This window comes from Tenebrio molitor, chromosome 2 (genome assembly GCF_963966145.1).
Source record: "Tenebrio molitor chromosome 2, icTenMoli1.1, whole genome shotgun sequence".
Lineage (NCBI taxonomy): Eukaryota > Metazoa > Arthropoda > Insecta > Coleoptera > Tenebrionidae > Tenebrio > Tenebrio molitor.
Genome location: NC_091047.1, coordinates 31,742,773 through 31,757,340, shown reverse-complemented (window position 1 = coordinate 31,757,340; position 14,568 = coordinate 31,742,773). Strand labels below are relative to the sequence as shown.

The following is a 14,568-nucleotide window of genomic DNA, read 5'->3' as shown; positions in this document are numbered from 1 at the left end:
ATCATCCGTACAAACAATGCCATCAGGAAACTTTTGATGTAGGTAACGTAGAAAGTAGAAATACTTTTGAAATTTGGAAAAGGGAAGAACGAACACAGAGCAGTATTATGCTCAATTATTGGGCAAATTTGACGAAACAATTATAATATGTTTCATAGCAACTCATATATTATTTTAATATGTCTAATGTGCCTATGGCCAGGTTTGGTGGTTGATACCCGGTAGACACTGACAAATATATTGACAATTCAATGGTCTGATTTACATAGATTAAATTTTAAGTGTCCCAGTTTTATTTGTCCACCGACCGTACATACATATTACCTTTAAAATAACGTTGTCTTGTTAAAACTGGTCAATAGATTATAATCATGTTAATACATACAGAGTGTCTATAAATGATTGTGGGATCCAAGTAGGCTTTGATTGTGTGCCGACTCTTTCACCAGAAATCGAATAATATTAGCCTAATCTACGATGTGCAACCCCAGAACAAACTGGTTTTACTGGTTGCCTATTGCGTAGCTTTACAAAATTAATGCTTGCAAAAAAATTAAATAAAAATAAATTAATGAAATGCATTATTGATAAGTCTCAACACTCTCAACAAATTATGTATTTATTAAACACTTAAGAAGGTGAATAACACCAGTGATTCAGCTAAAAAAGTAACAATATAAATTAAAGGAATGGTTCGAAGTGTCCTCCATTTTGCTCTGAATATCTTCTGACTCTCTTGATGTTACAACAGACGGTAATCTCTTCTATTAACTCGTTTAAATTATTAATTTCTCATTTATCAACACATCACTTTTCACATAGCTGAACACAGAAAAGTCAGGTGAACAGATTATTCTGAAACCAATTGCAATAATTTATGCAGCTTTCAGGATCATTAAGGAGCAGCTATTGTACAGTTGTATGGATGTAAATGCATGTTCTCATCTAACAACTTTATGGCATGTAAGTACTGCAATTTGATGAGACAGTCTAATAGGCAAGTTCTCGGATGTGCTTCTAAATGATCTCGTATATTTTCAACTACATTTTCCATCACCTTGGGACGACCTGAAGATTTCCCCTTTTCAATACTACCGGTAGTAACAAAATGATTAAAAATTCGATGTATGTGAGCTGTGAGGCACTTTTCTAAAACATTTTGGTGCAGGTACTTAGCTAAAAATTCTTCTTTGCAAGCTTGAACGCTGTATGTCCATTCTTCTTCTCTTTTAAAACAGTTGCGGTAATAAGACATCATAAGAAACTTATTTTGTTCAAGTGTGAAGACTATTTTAGCAATTACTTCTAAAATATTTGTGAGGTTATAAAATTACATATTCTGATTTTCAATATAAAAACAGATACCTAAAGACAATACCTTTGTAACACCACCGGAAATTATCTAGCTCCAACACTACTGGTAGTAACAAAATGATTAACAATTCGATGTATGTGAGCTGTGAGGGACTTTTCTAAAACATTTTGGTCCAGGTACATACTTGGCTAAAAATTCTTCTTTGCAAGCTTGAATGCTGTATGTCCATTCCCTGACTCTCTTTTAACACCGTTGCCCGTTGCGGTAATAAGACATCATAAGGAACTTATTTTGTTCAAGTGTGAACACCATTTTAGCAATTAAAATATTTGAGAGGTTGTAAAATTATAAAAACAGATAAAGACAATACCTTTGTAACACCACCGGAAGTTATCTAGCTTTGAAAAAAGCTTTTTTAAACAATAAGCAGACCAGGAACGCAAGAAACAACAAAACAGGGCTTCGAAGCGTAAATGAGGTTAAGTTGATTTCGTATTGACAGCTTGTGAATATATTTGACAATTTGGCGGTTAGTAGTTGACGAATTTAAAGGGGTTGGCAAATTCAAATTCCAGAGCCCTCTGCGATCCCACATTCTTTTATAGACACTCTGTACAATACATTCAATATTAAAGGATTCTAACTAATTAATTTTCGAACTGAAGCTACTTTTTCTTGAGTCCGTATTAGCTTGCGGGTTTCGTCACATTACGTCAGTTGTGGAAGGTTAACGCAATTTTAAAATTAACCTTTTTTCTCTTCGCCATGGCAAAATCACCCAGGAATAGAATTTTATAAAAAAATCTGTGACTTTATTTCACACGTCAAACTAACATTCAAAATTAAAGACGTCAAATCGCTCTCAATCGCTCTATCACGAATAAAACACGATAATGTAAAAATTACTAGGAAAGGAGGCGCAGGCTTGCAACGTGACAACAATTTGACAGGGAAAATCCAACGTGAATGGACTTTACAATAATGTACTTACAGAGACGCCACAAAGTCTTTCTATTTATTATTTTCCAAGTTAAATTGCTAATTATTCAGATGCACCGAGAGTACCGAGACATAACCTCAAACGTGTCATCTTCACATCGCATCGTTCTCTAAAATTTTAATACAGGGTGAGCAACAATAACTGTTACAGTTGGCAAAAAAAAATTTACATAAAATTTGCAAGACTGTGAATTGTACCTATTTCGGTTTGTTTTATTGACATTATTGACAGCTGGTATACATTTCAAATTTAAACGCCTTGGTTTTTGTAATCTTTTATTAATAAAATGGTTTTCTCGTTGGAACATGACATAAAAGTCACCAAAAATCACCAGAATTTATTGCCAACTCAATCAGTAGGTACTTGTTGCTCACACGGTAACTTGCTTGGGAATTTCAAAATGTTCTAGACCGGCCACACACTTTCCGGTCAAATTAGGTCCGGTTTATGGTTTTAGAATTCGGTTAATGTTTCAAACCCAAACTTCTTTGTAATATTGCCCGGCACGGGACGGGAATAATGTTCAGTCGGATTGACCGACGACGGACGCCGATAATTTTCAAACCGGGAACGGTTAAATTTAAGAATCGATGTGTACGGCTTATATACCGAGTGACTATAAATGATTGAAGGAAAATAGTGGATTGGCAACACTGATGCAGTTGGTAGTGCAAGTCTTCTCGTGGATCATCTGTCAATCATTTCTATTTAGGTTAGGTTGTCACGAAGTCCATTGTCGATTTAGAATTTTGACGTTTGTTTCAATTTTAAAAATTGCGTGTGTCATGCCAACGATGTTGCCAACTAAAGGTTTCAAATGTGTGACCAATATAACAAAATAATTTTCAATCATTTATAGTCACTCGGTATTTACATTTCGCGACATAAAATCGCGAGATTTGGACATGAATGCTTGACGAAGATTCTGAATCTGAATGACTGCGATGACAGTTAATATTTTATTTACACCACATAAAATTTTGGTGGAAAAAGTAAAACTTACAAAGCTACCCATGGTTTGCTTGATCGCATCGACCACTGACCAAGATAAAGAATGGAGTACATATAATTTGTAATACGTTTGATTATATGAAAATAACTTTTCCTTTTGAACCACTGACAAAAACTGGTTTCCTTAGAATTTATTTTTTCAATCAATTTAGCGAAAATTCCAATTTACCTAGACATTCCTTTTTACGGCGTTAATGAGAAATTTGACACTGAATACAATTTTGTGACATTTCTCAGTCTTTTGTTTCCAAATATCAAAATACCTCTAAACACGTTCAGCGCACAAACTTCGATTATACCGAGTGGAACAAAAGTATCAAATAATCGCTATAACTTTTTAATTTGAAAAATTATGAAAAAACGTTTAATATAAAAATTGTTTGGTTTATTATCATGCATGACGTTCAACAAAAATTGTCAACATTCTTGATATTGCATTTTATTACTTAGGCCCGGTTTCTCGAACGGTCCCATAACTTAACGGCCGGTTAAATCAAACGTTGCTATAGAAACGCTAGAAAGTGACCAATTACATTACAAGATTTTTGTATTTATCGGCCAAATAAAATGTTTCCAGAAACCGGGCCTAAGGCCTAGTAAGTTAATTTTATCACCTGTTTTTTTTTTTTTTTATTCTTTTTCCCCATAATGGCAAAACTGTATTAATGAATACAGAAAGATACGCTTGTTTGACAATCACACAAAAAATGTATGGGTGCTATTTAAAAAACCAAAGTTGGTTGCCATTGCAGCGAAACAAAAGAAGATAGGAACAAAGTAGAAAGACCAGATGATGCAGGATAATACACCAATCAACTTTTATATTAAACATTTTTTTCATAAATTGTCAAATTAAAAAGTTACAGCCAATGTTTGATACTTTTGTTCCAGCCTGTATAAAAGGTTAACATAACCTAAATATGGTGCTATTCATTCTCTATCAGTAAATTTTAACAGTAAGCCAACAAACGCACGTGAGTGACTATGGCCGTTATGATGAAAAATATAATCAATAATGAACATAATAAACAACATATGACAAGAAAAACTTACAATTTCATTCATCCCACTCCCACCTTGCACTGTCCACTTCACCACAGCATTGTACATTGTACTCAACTCACTGGTCACTGTAGACTGTAGTAGTGGTGGGCAAAAAATATCGATGTTTTAGAACATCGAGGTTTTCTCGACAACATCGATGAAAACATATCGATGTTTCATGAGGGCGATATATCGAAGACTATCGATGTTTTGCTATTCGATGTTAGCGGTTTTCTCTTCTACGCACGCCCAGAGTCAATCCTTGGCCAACGCAAACCCCATTGGTTTTTTTGCAGCGCAAAGCACGTGCAAAGAACAAAGACAATCCATCACAAAGATTTGAAAGTTGAAACCTGTGGTCTGTGCAGAGGTCTGTGGTTGAAACGGCGTCTCTTTGGCGGGAGAAAGTCTGGATTGATCTGGATGTGGTTGGATTTTGCAGATAGATCCGGTTATGGAATGTGCTAGTTAAGCAAAAAAATCATTGTGATGTGATGTGAAATGTAATTTGGGCCCTGATTAACGTGATTTCGTGACTTCATGTGAACGCAACAGTATATGAACAATTTGGTTTTGGTTATCGCATTGTTGCAGTGGTAGTCGTCCAGTTAAAATTAGTTGGTCACAAGTTACAACAGGGTAAGTGAAGTTCTTTTGTACTTTATTTAATTAGAAGATTGTTGTAGGTAGGTATGTATTCATTATTTTGTTTGTTAATTTAGGAGTTCAGGAAGGGTCATGGGGAAAACAAGCTCCGTCTGGAAGTATTTCACAAAAAGAAGAGATGGATTCGCCAATTGCAATTTGTGTGGAAAAAAACTCAAGACATCCGGCAATACAACAAATCTTTTAGGACATGTTTCGAGAATGCATAAAAACCATGTGGCTGAAGACGTAAAGACGGCTGAAGAAGTAAATCAAAACAAAAGTACAAACAACGAAATTGAACCAGAATCAAACCAGGGCGCCACAAGTGCCGATACAAATAATAATATGTCTAATGTAAGTACCAATAGCCTAGCTAGTACTGTGACCCTTGAGAGTTCATCATCACATATCAAAAAGTCCAATACTATTCCGACAGTTTTTAATGAAATAACACAATTCAAACCAGGCGGTAAAAGGGATTTTGAAACCACAAATTTAATTTTGAAAATGATAATTACAGACAATCTCCCTATGTACTTTGTGGAAAATGCTGGATTTCAAAATTTTTTGCAAAGAGTTCTTCCGCTGTATACACTTCCTAGCAGAAAAACTTTTTCCAGGCTACTTGATTCTAGATACGAAACAATATCTAGAATTTTTCGAGATAGGTTACAAAACATTGACAATTATACACTGACAGCTGATATATGGACTGAAACCCATCAGACGATTAGTTTTTTGGGTATAACACTACATTATCTTGAGGGAAGTACTATAAAAACAGTAAATCTGTGTGTGCATCATCTTGAGAAACGCCACACAGCAGAAAATATTTCTGAGATTTTAAAAATGGAATGTGAGAACTGGAATATTAAGTATAATAAGATTTTGGCCATTGTAACAGACAATGGCCAAAATATGGTAAAAGCGGCATGTGACACCTTTGGATTGAAGGTACATGTGCATTGTTTTGCACATACCTTGAATTTAGTTTCAGAAAATGCTATAAAAAGTGAAACCACTATTTCAGAAGTAATTGATAAAGTGAAACGCATTGTCACATATTTTAAACAAAGTTGTATCGCCGCTGAGGCGCTAAGAGCTAAACAAATTGAAAGCGGTACCAGTGAACCTTTGAAATTAATTCAGTGTGTAGATACACGCTGGAATTCGAAGTTTTACATGTTGGAAAGATTTTTACGTCTTCGCTCTGTTGTGAGCGATATTTTACTTAATGAGCCAAGTGCTCCAAATATGATCAGCGCATATGAAATAAATATACTAAAGGATGTAAAATATATGTTAAAGCCGTTAGAAGTGCTCACCAAGGAAGTATCTGCAGACAAATACGTTACCATAAGTAAAATCATTCCAATGGTTCACTGTCTGAAATCAGAACTCGATAATCAACAAACAGACTCTCCAGAGGTGATTAATTTAAAGCAATCCTTATCGTCCGAAATTCACAAAAGATTTGGAAAAATGGAACATGTTGAAACCCTGGCAATATCAACATTACTGGATCCCCGGTTTAAAAAGCTCCACTTCAAAGATTATGTCGCCGTGGGAAATTCTATTCTTGTTATTAAACGAAAATTGGAAAAACTATTTGCAGTTGATAATGTGGATAATCAAATGGAGAGCAGCCCAATAGAAGAAGAAATAGAAAAAGAAATGGACTTGTGGAAATTACACAAAACCATGGTCGCTGAACACCAAAATAAAGGAACCAGTGAAGACGATATAAAAAATATCATCAATGCAGAAGTGTCACAGTACATTAATAGTCCAGTGTACCCTTTGAAGAGTGATCCCCTGCTGATATGGGAAGCCATGAAGATTACATACCCACATTTACATAAGCTTGCCCTCAAATATTTACAGGTTTGTATTAAGTTATTTATGTATCTATTATTATCAAATTTACCTAAAATCGTTAACTTTACAGATTTGTGCAACTTCAGTACCTGCAGAGAGGCTGTTTTCGAAGACTGGGCAAATCGTAACTGCAAAACGAAGTCGCCTCAAACCTCAGAGATTAAATAAATTAGTTTTCTTGAGTTCAATTGATAATAATTAGGTACTTGCCTTATCTTACCAGAATTGTTTATACTTTATTTTTTTGACATGAATTTTGTTATCTACATATTTACAGAATTTTTTGATTTGTTTTTGTTACTTTTTTATTGTTTCGTAATATTTAATTATTTACAGAATTTCGCATTTTATTTTTGTTACTTTTTTTATCGTTTGGGAATATAACACATTTATTTAAACTTGAACGAGTTTTTGTACCGTACCATAACCCAAAATATCGATGTTTGTGAAATATCGATGTTTCTCTGACAATATATCGACCATCGATGCCAAATTTTTTAAACATCGATGTTGGTAGACATCGATGTTTTTGTTTCGATGTGCCCACCACTAGACTGTAGCACTGTTTACTGATTACTGCATGTTTAGTGTTGGTGTTTGAAGTTTTGAGCACAAAAACAACTAAACAATGCACAATGTGCAACTGCATACTACAGAGCGCATGCGCGACCGGGACCACCAAGGCCAAGCTTTGTTGCTTGGTCGAGCACGAAATAATCAGCGTCTTCTACATTGCGCAAGAACTAAATTTGAAGACAAAAAAAGGAATTCAGTACTAATAACAGCTATAATAACATATTATTACATTTTTAGTTATTACTTATTACCAGAGATTTATTACAACTTACATTTGACAAAATATTAAAGAAAACTGCTGAGCGTAAAAATTGACAAGTGAGTTAGTAAACATCTTTTGGAAGAAAATTATACAACCAACAACATGGCTTGATGTTCAGTGTATAACTGGTGGCGTCTCCAGACAAATTTACAGTTTTACAATTTACATTTTTTTTCCTAAACACGTGTAAGTTAGATATTTACTCTGATATTTTGCAAGAAAACAAAGCCTTGGTTATTGTATTCTTTCTATTACTGCAATTGGCTGATGTTAAAAACTGTGTTTTCTCGTAAAAGCTAAATTTTTTCCGAATCGAAATTTTGTGATTGAAATTGTGGTTTGAGTGTTTATTTGTTACTAAATTGTAATATTACTTAACATTACTAGCATGGTAAAAAGGGTTTTTACTGGCGACAGAAGGATATAACTGGAGAGCCGAAGACGAGCCAGTCACCTTCTGAAGCCAGTAAAACCCGTTACCATGCGTGTATTGTTGAATATTTTATTTGTTCCTCACTTGTAAATAGTTATACAAAGTATTAAAAATTCCGGTATTTGAAAAAAAAAAATGGTATGAGCTTTACACGTATTGCTTTGGAAACGCATATCACTCATATGAGCACGGGTGTAAAATTTTACTGGCTAGCCAGTAAAATTTTACATGCTTGCTAGTACAGTGTGGAATAAAATGATTTACATCTAGTTACCTTTGCATTACCCTTGTAAAAATACGAAATGCCGCTCTACAAAAAAACAGAATGTGTCGTAAAGACGCACGATAGAAGTGAAACTTTTGTATTACAGGAAAACATTGTAATTATTCATCAATCACTTTTAAATAGCATATTCACAACAAAATTGTATATTTTAATGAAGAAAATAAATTATAAACAACGATAACAGTAAAACAATTTCGAAATGCGTAACTCAACTCCAAATCAAAGAGAGGACATTATCGATAAATGCCATGAGTGTGACAAAGACAGAGACACTGCTCCCACTCGACCCAATAGTGTTTACCCCCACCACTTTTCGTCACACAAAAAGGTTGCCGATCAGAATTTCAAGACCCTCCCATAAAAAGTTTCACTTCAAAAAAAGAAAGCCTAACCTCAAAATATTCCAAAATTCCAAATGTGATTTATTGCGAAGGGATGATATGAATGCAAAGTAGAGATTGAAATTAAAAAGGGGCTAACAAAAGCAAGTCACAGCTAGTGTTCAAAGTGGCCACCAACGTTTGTTAATAAACGTCATTTATTCGAACTGTCACTTGACGTTGAAAAGTCATTTTAGTGTTAAATTCACAGCAGACCAGTTATGAATTTAACAAGTTAGTAGAGAAATTTGAAATTTGGAAAAGATAGTAGCGTTTTTAACATTTGAACATTATTTCTTTGTTTCATACAAATTAAAATTAAATGTACAATTGGAATTTCCGCTAATGTCGAACATTCCTGAAGCGGAAGTGAATTCGCTCGTCATTGGACACTTAATTGTAGAACCTCCCGAAGTTAGAAGCCACATTTGTCGAAGTGGAAGCCACATCTGTTGAGTATGTTGCAATTATTTGCGGTACACCGCCAATAGTGTGCTGGCCAACATTGAGGAAAATACATTTGCCATTACGGTAGGTTAAAAAGAAAGGTAATTGGTCGCTTGACGAGGACGAAGAGCCGCATATTTATTGTACAAAGCACAAGGTTGAAAACTGCAGCCCTCATCTGTGATCGTAAATCTCCTTGTTAAATTCTTTGTTTTCCTTAAAGTGACGATAATATACAGGTCTATCAGAACTGGCGGACCAAAATACCATCCATCCTCATTGGATTTTAAAATAAGAACGTTTTTAATTGACCAATCGCGTGTAGATATAAAATTACCTTAAAAAATTATATTAGTAACTATCGAAACAAATTTGATTTTTGGAAAGACATAATAATTGAATATTATGTCATGATAAATTATTTCTGACAATTACAAAAGTCATTAAAAACGCTTAATGTTTACTTCTTCATAATATTTTGATATGCTTGTCTTATATGGACAGTGTAATGAGAGTGCCACAGTTGCTGCTCAAGAGTACGCAGTTCGTTTTCCCAATAGGCAACGTCATAGCAGAAATACTATAACCTAAAAAAACGTCAGTCATTTCACAAACAATGCGGATACCCAACATGCATATAAAGCAGGAAAACTAATTTATAGGTAACTTAACATCAACAACAGCATTGGTCAGTTTAAATTGCTTCTTTCCTAATCACTATTTAAGATAGATTTTTTTGAACATTTTTAATTATTCCCAGAAGATGATGAATTCACCGTATTATTTTGGTCCGCCAGTTCTGATAGATCCTGGTATACTAAATGACGAAAAAAAAAAAACGAAACACATACAAGGAGTTTGATTTTTGAGACGAAATTTAGCAGATAGCTGAAGGGTCTAACAAGCAACAAATGATGAAAATTTGAACGAAATTCGACAAGTAAACATTTTTTGCAATTTTTTGAAGTGAAACTTTTTATGGGAAGGTTTTGAAATTCTGATCGGCAACCTTTTTGTGTGACGAAAAGTGGTGGGAGTAAACACTGTCTCGCACAACGGTTGCGCTAATATTTCCATCTCACTTAATTTGGAATCTATGTAAGTTAATCTGTTTGACACGATACTAACATCCCTTAAAATTGTGTATACTTCTGTCCTTGTCACACTCACGGCTTTTATCGATAATGTCCTCTCTTTTAATTTGGAGGCTTAAAAATGAACAATGAGTTACGCATTTCGATATTGTTTAGTGTTATCGTTGTTTATAATTTATTTTCTTCATTAAAATATACAATTTTGTATTGGAAAATTAAATTAAAAATTGGAAAGAGAATTACTAAGCATATGCGTGTTTGTTGGAAACATTTTGTAGATGAAGATTTTGTTCCACTGGTTTGTTGGTTTGATGGTTTGGACGCACTGTTCACTTGTTTGATAGTTTCAAGGTTAGGTATGCCGCACAGCAATAAATGTTCAACCCTAAAACAGCTTCCCCCGTGACGTAGCATTACTTGGAGTAGCATTTAAATAATTACAGACAGTTGACGTACTTAAATGCATAATTAGTTTTATCCACAATTACCTTATAATTGAAGTTTTATCCACACTTATGAACCGTATAAAGTAACACTTTATCCACTAGTGGAATAATGAAATCACTTTATTCCACTAGTGGAATAATGAAAAAATACAATCTTAAATCAATCGAACAGGATCACTTCCTTCCATTTTCACCAACTTGCACAGCGTTTTGTACAAATGGAGTCGATAAACAACAATCAAAAATAAATAGCGACTATTCAACACCTCCCATGTTTTTTAGTTAATTTCAATGATTTTTGAGGTGACATCCGCTGTCAGAGTGTAATGTCAAATCATTTTTTGATGACATGAGATGAAATTTTGGCGATTCTGATTTTAAATCGCTGTAATTGTGGATAAAACGTTATATTGCATTCGTGTTTTAGTCGCATTTTATCCACTTGAGAATATTAAACGCTCGTGCGTTCGCACTCGCGGTTAAAAATTCTTGCGTGGATAAAATGCTATCTAAAACACTTATACAATAAATAACTAATATACAGGTGCGATACACTGAATATGTGAATAAGCCCATTTCTAGCGTTAGCCATGACATAGCAGCGGGTATGTTCGCAATTTCTGCAGGGATGTTAGCCTTGTAGGGTCCTTTGATGCTTGATATAAACGCGAGATTAAAAAAAAAAACAAACAAAATTGCAAGGGGACAAATCGGGCGAGCGGGCTCTCTACTACAAATTGCCCCTTATTGAGGTGAGACTCCAGTTCCTCGTCTTGTCATACTCCCGGTTTGTCTGAAATCATGGTCTAAACGTAGTGACCCATGTAACAATTGATTTCTGGTTCGCGACACGACCCAACATTGAAGCGATTTCGGAAGGGTTGCGATCACAGAAAATCGGTTTGAAAAGTAGACATCAACGGCAAACGCAGGCTTTCCACTCTTCTAACGCATGATGGCAGCTGACCGGGGGATAGGGAACAAATCTTTAAAACCACGGCTTTCGAATGAGACCACCCACGCCCCATTACGACCCCTACAGTCTGAATAGCGCGCATTTCAAAAAAGGATGTTATGTTGTCGCACCCTGTACAATGCAAAAGTACGTGTTGTTGATCACCAGTGTCCGGACGAAATAGTACCGAACAAGTCGACCAGTACAACTTTGCGTAATCCCTCGCTCGCACATAAACACGATTCAGCTGGTTCCCTGTTATTGAAAACGAACCAGCTGAATCGTGTTTATAAGTGAGTGGGGTATTACGCAAAGTTGTACTGGTCGACTTGTGCGGTACTATTTCGTCCGGACATTGTTGATCACCATTGATCACACTTGGTGTTAAAACTCAGCTGACGTTAAATCTCAATTAAGTTCAAATTGTCGATGCGTGCACAATGACAGATTGTGACAGATGACATAACCTTTCAAAATGAATTTTCTTCATATTTTTTTTTTTCGTTAGTTATTCCATGTTTTAATAGTTTTCTGCTAATCGGGGCGGAGACAAATCCAACAATATAAAGATCATAAAAATCTGTCCAACCGTTCTTGAGTTATAAATAGCGTAACTAACCCGACTTTGTTTTATATACAGGGCAAGTCACATAAGGCTTATTTCTTAATTTATTTTGTATGCAACCAAAAATACTAATGACGCTGACTACTTGATACCATTTATAATGTGATTTAATTTAGTAATCAACGTAGGTATGTAATTTGGCTAAAAATGTCACAATGACGTTTTCCTGTTCTGATTAATGAAATCAAAAATTAAATTCATCAACTGTCATTTTGACATTTTTAGCCAAATTACATACCTACGTGGATTACTAAATAAAATCACATTATAACTGCTATCAAGTGGTCAGCGTAATTAGTATTCTTGGTTGCGTACAAAATAAATCTATATATATAAAACAAAGTCGGGTTAGTTACGCTATTTATAACTCAAGAACGGCTGGACAGATTTTTATGATCTTTATATTGTTGGATTTGTCTCCGCCCCGATTAGCAGAATAACTATTAAAACATCGAATAACTAACGAAAAAAAAATTATGAAGAAAATTCATTTTGAAAGGTTATGTCATCTGTCACAATCTGTCACTGTGCGCGCATCGACAATTTGAACTTAATTGAGATTTAACGTCAGCTGAGTTTTAACACCAAGTGTGATCAATGGTGATCCTGATCAACAACACCTACTTTTGCATTGTATAGGGTGCGACCAACATAACTTCCTTTTTTGAAATGCGCGCTATTCAGACTGTAGGGGTCGTAATGGGACGGGAGTGGTCTCATTCGGAAGCCGTGGTTTTCAAGATTTGTTCCCTACCCTGCCATCATGCGTTGGAAGAGTGGTAAGCCCGCGTTTGCCGTCGAGGTCTACTTTTCAAACTGATTTTCTGTAATCGGAACGCTTCCAAAATCGCTTCAATGTTGGGTCGTGTCCCGAACCAGAAATCAATTGTTACATGGGTCACTACGTTCAGACCATGATTTCAGACAAACCGGGAGTGCGACAGGACGAAGAACTGGAGTCTCACCTCAATAAGGGGCAATTTGTAGTAGAGAACCCGCTCGCCGGATTTGTCCCCTTGCAATTTTGTTTGTGTTTTTTTTTAAATCTCGCGTTCATATCAATCATCAAAGGACCCTACAAGACCAACATCCGTACAGGAACATACCCGCTGCTATGTCATGGCTAATACTAGAAATGGGCTCATTCACTAACAACTCGGGACACAGCAATTTGCTCTACTACTCATTATACTCTCACTTCTTGCAAACGAATTTTATCTTAATAAAAAAACTTCATTCAATTCAGCTAATAAGTTAACACAACATTTATTGATTCTGAGGCGGTACGAAGTTCGCCGGGTCAGCTAGTTCAGAAATAAACCTTATGTGACTTGCCCTGTATACAGTGCATTTTTTTTAACTGTTGCCATAGGGAATTGCATGGTAAAACTTTTACCCCCTGTTAACTTTTGTTCTGATGAAGATATTCAAACCATATTTGGAACAAAGTTGGAAAATTTTTTAAACTATTCGATAGTTTACAATTCAATATCCTAAACTGTTGAAAAAGTTGTGAAAAAAAATTTTAAAGCGCGCCGGAATAATAGTACGTCGAGCGGTCGCCAGAATAGCGTCCCTGTCGGCTCAACTCAACCAGCACCTGACCAGATTCCATTACAGTGCGACACTTACAAAATAGTCGAAGAAAAACATTTCGAACAATTCCTTTGATAATTTCTGTTAATTTGTTAAATTATTTGTGCGTTAACGTTTTTACGTTTGTTTTTTTTTTATAAAGATATTTAATCATAGCCACGAGAAGATCTCGCTATTTATTTTTTAAATGAAACTGACAAAAATCAAAAGTGGGGATAGGCAGTTGCTGGTTGAGCCGACAAGGACGCTATTCTGGCGGCCGCTCGACGTACCGGCATGGTACAAATATTTTTTTCACAACTTTTTCGACAGTTTAGGATGTTGAATTGTAATCTATCCGATAGTTTAAAAAATCTTCCAACTTTGTTCCAAAAATGGTTTGAATATTTTCATCAGAACAAAAGTTAACAGGGGGTATAAGTTTTACCATGCAATTCCCTATGGCAACAGTTAAAAAAAAATGCACTGTATAGAAGATAGAAGAATAAGATAAACGTTCTTTCTCAAAGTAATTTTTCTCGAATTATATTTGCGTCACATTTTTGATAAAAATAATATCCTTACAGAGCCAT

General features: G+C 35.1%; 2 long non-coding RNA genes across 3 annotated transcripts in view; one reads left to right on the top strand and one right to left on the bottom strand.

The window, feature by feature from the left end:
* LOC138123525 (uncharacterized) overlaps positions 1 to 4,468 on the bottom strand; it is a 309,532-nt gene extending 305,064 nt beyond the window's left edge. For both annotated transcript variants that reach the window (XR_011156840.1, XR_011156841.1), the window contains exon 1: positions 4,380 to 4,468. This is a non-coding gene — a long non-coding RNA (uncharacterized lncRNA). The remainder of the gene's footprint in view (positions 1 to 4,379) is intronic.
* On the top strand, positions 4,465 to 7,294 carry LOC138123519 (uncharacterized). The gene is made up of 3 exons (XR_011156827.1): positions 4,465 to 5,009; positions 5,093 to 6,902; positions 6,967 to 7,294. It is a non-coding gene; the product is annotated as an uncharacterized lncRNA (long non-coding RNA).
* The last annotated feature ends 7,274 nt before the right edge of the window (positions 7,295 to 14,568 follow it).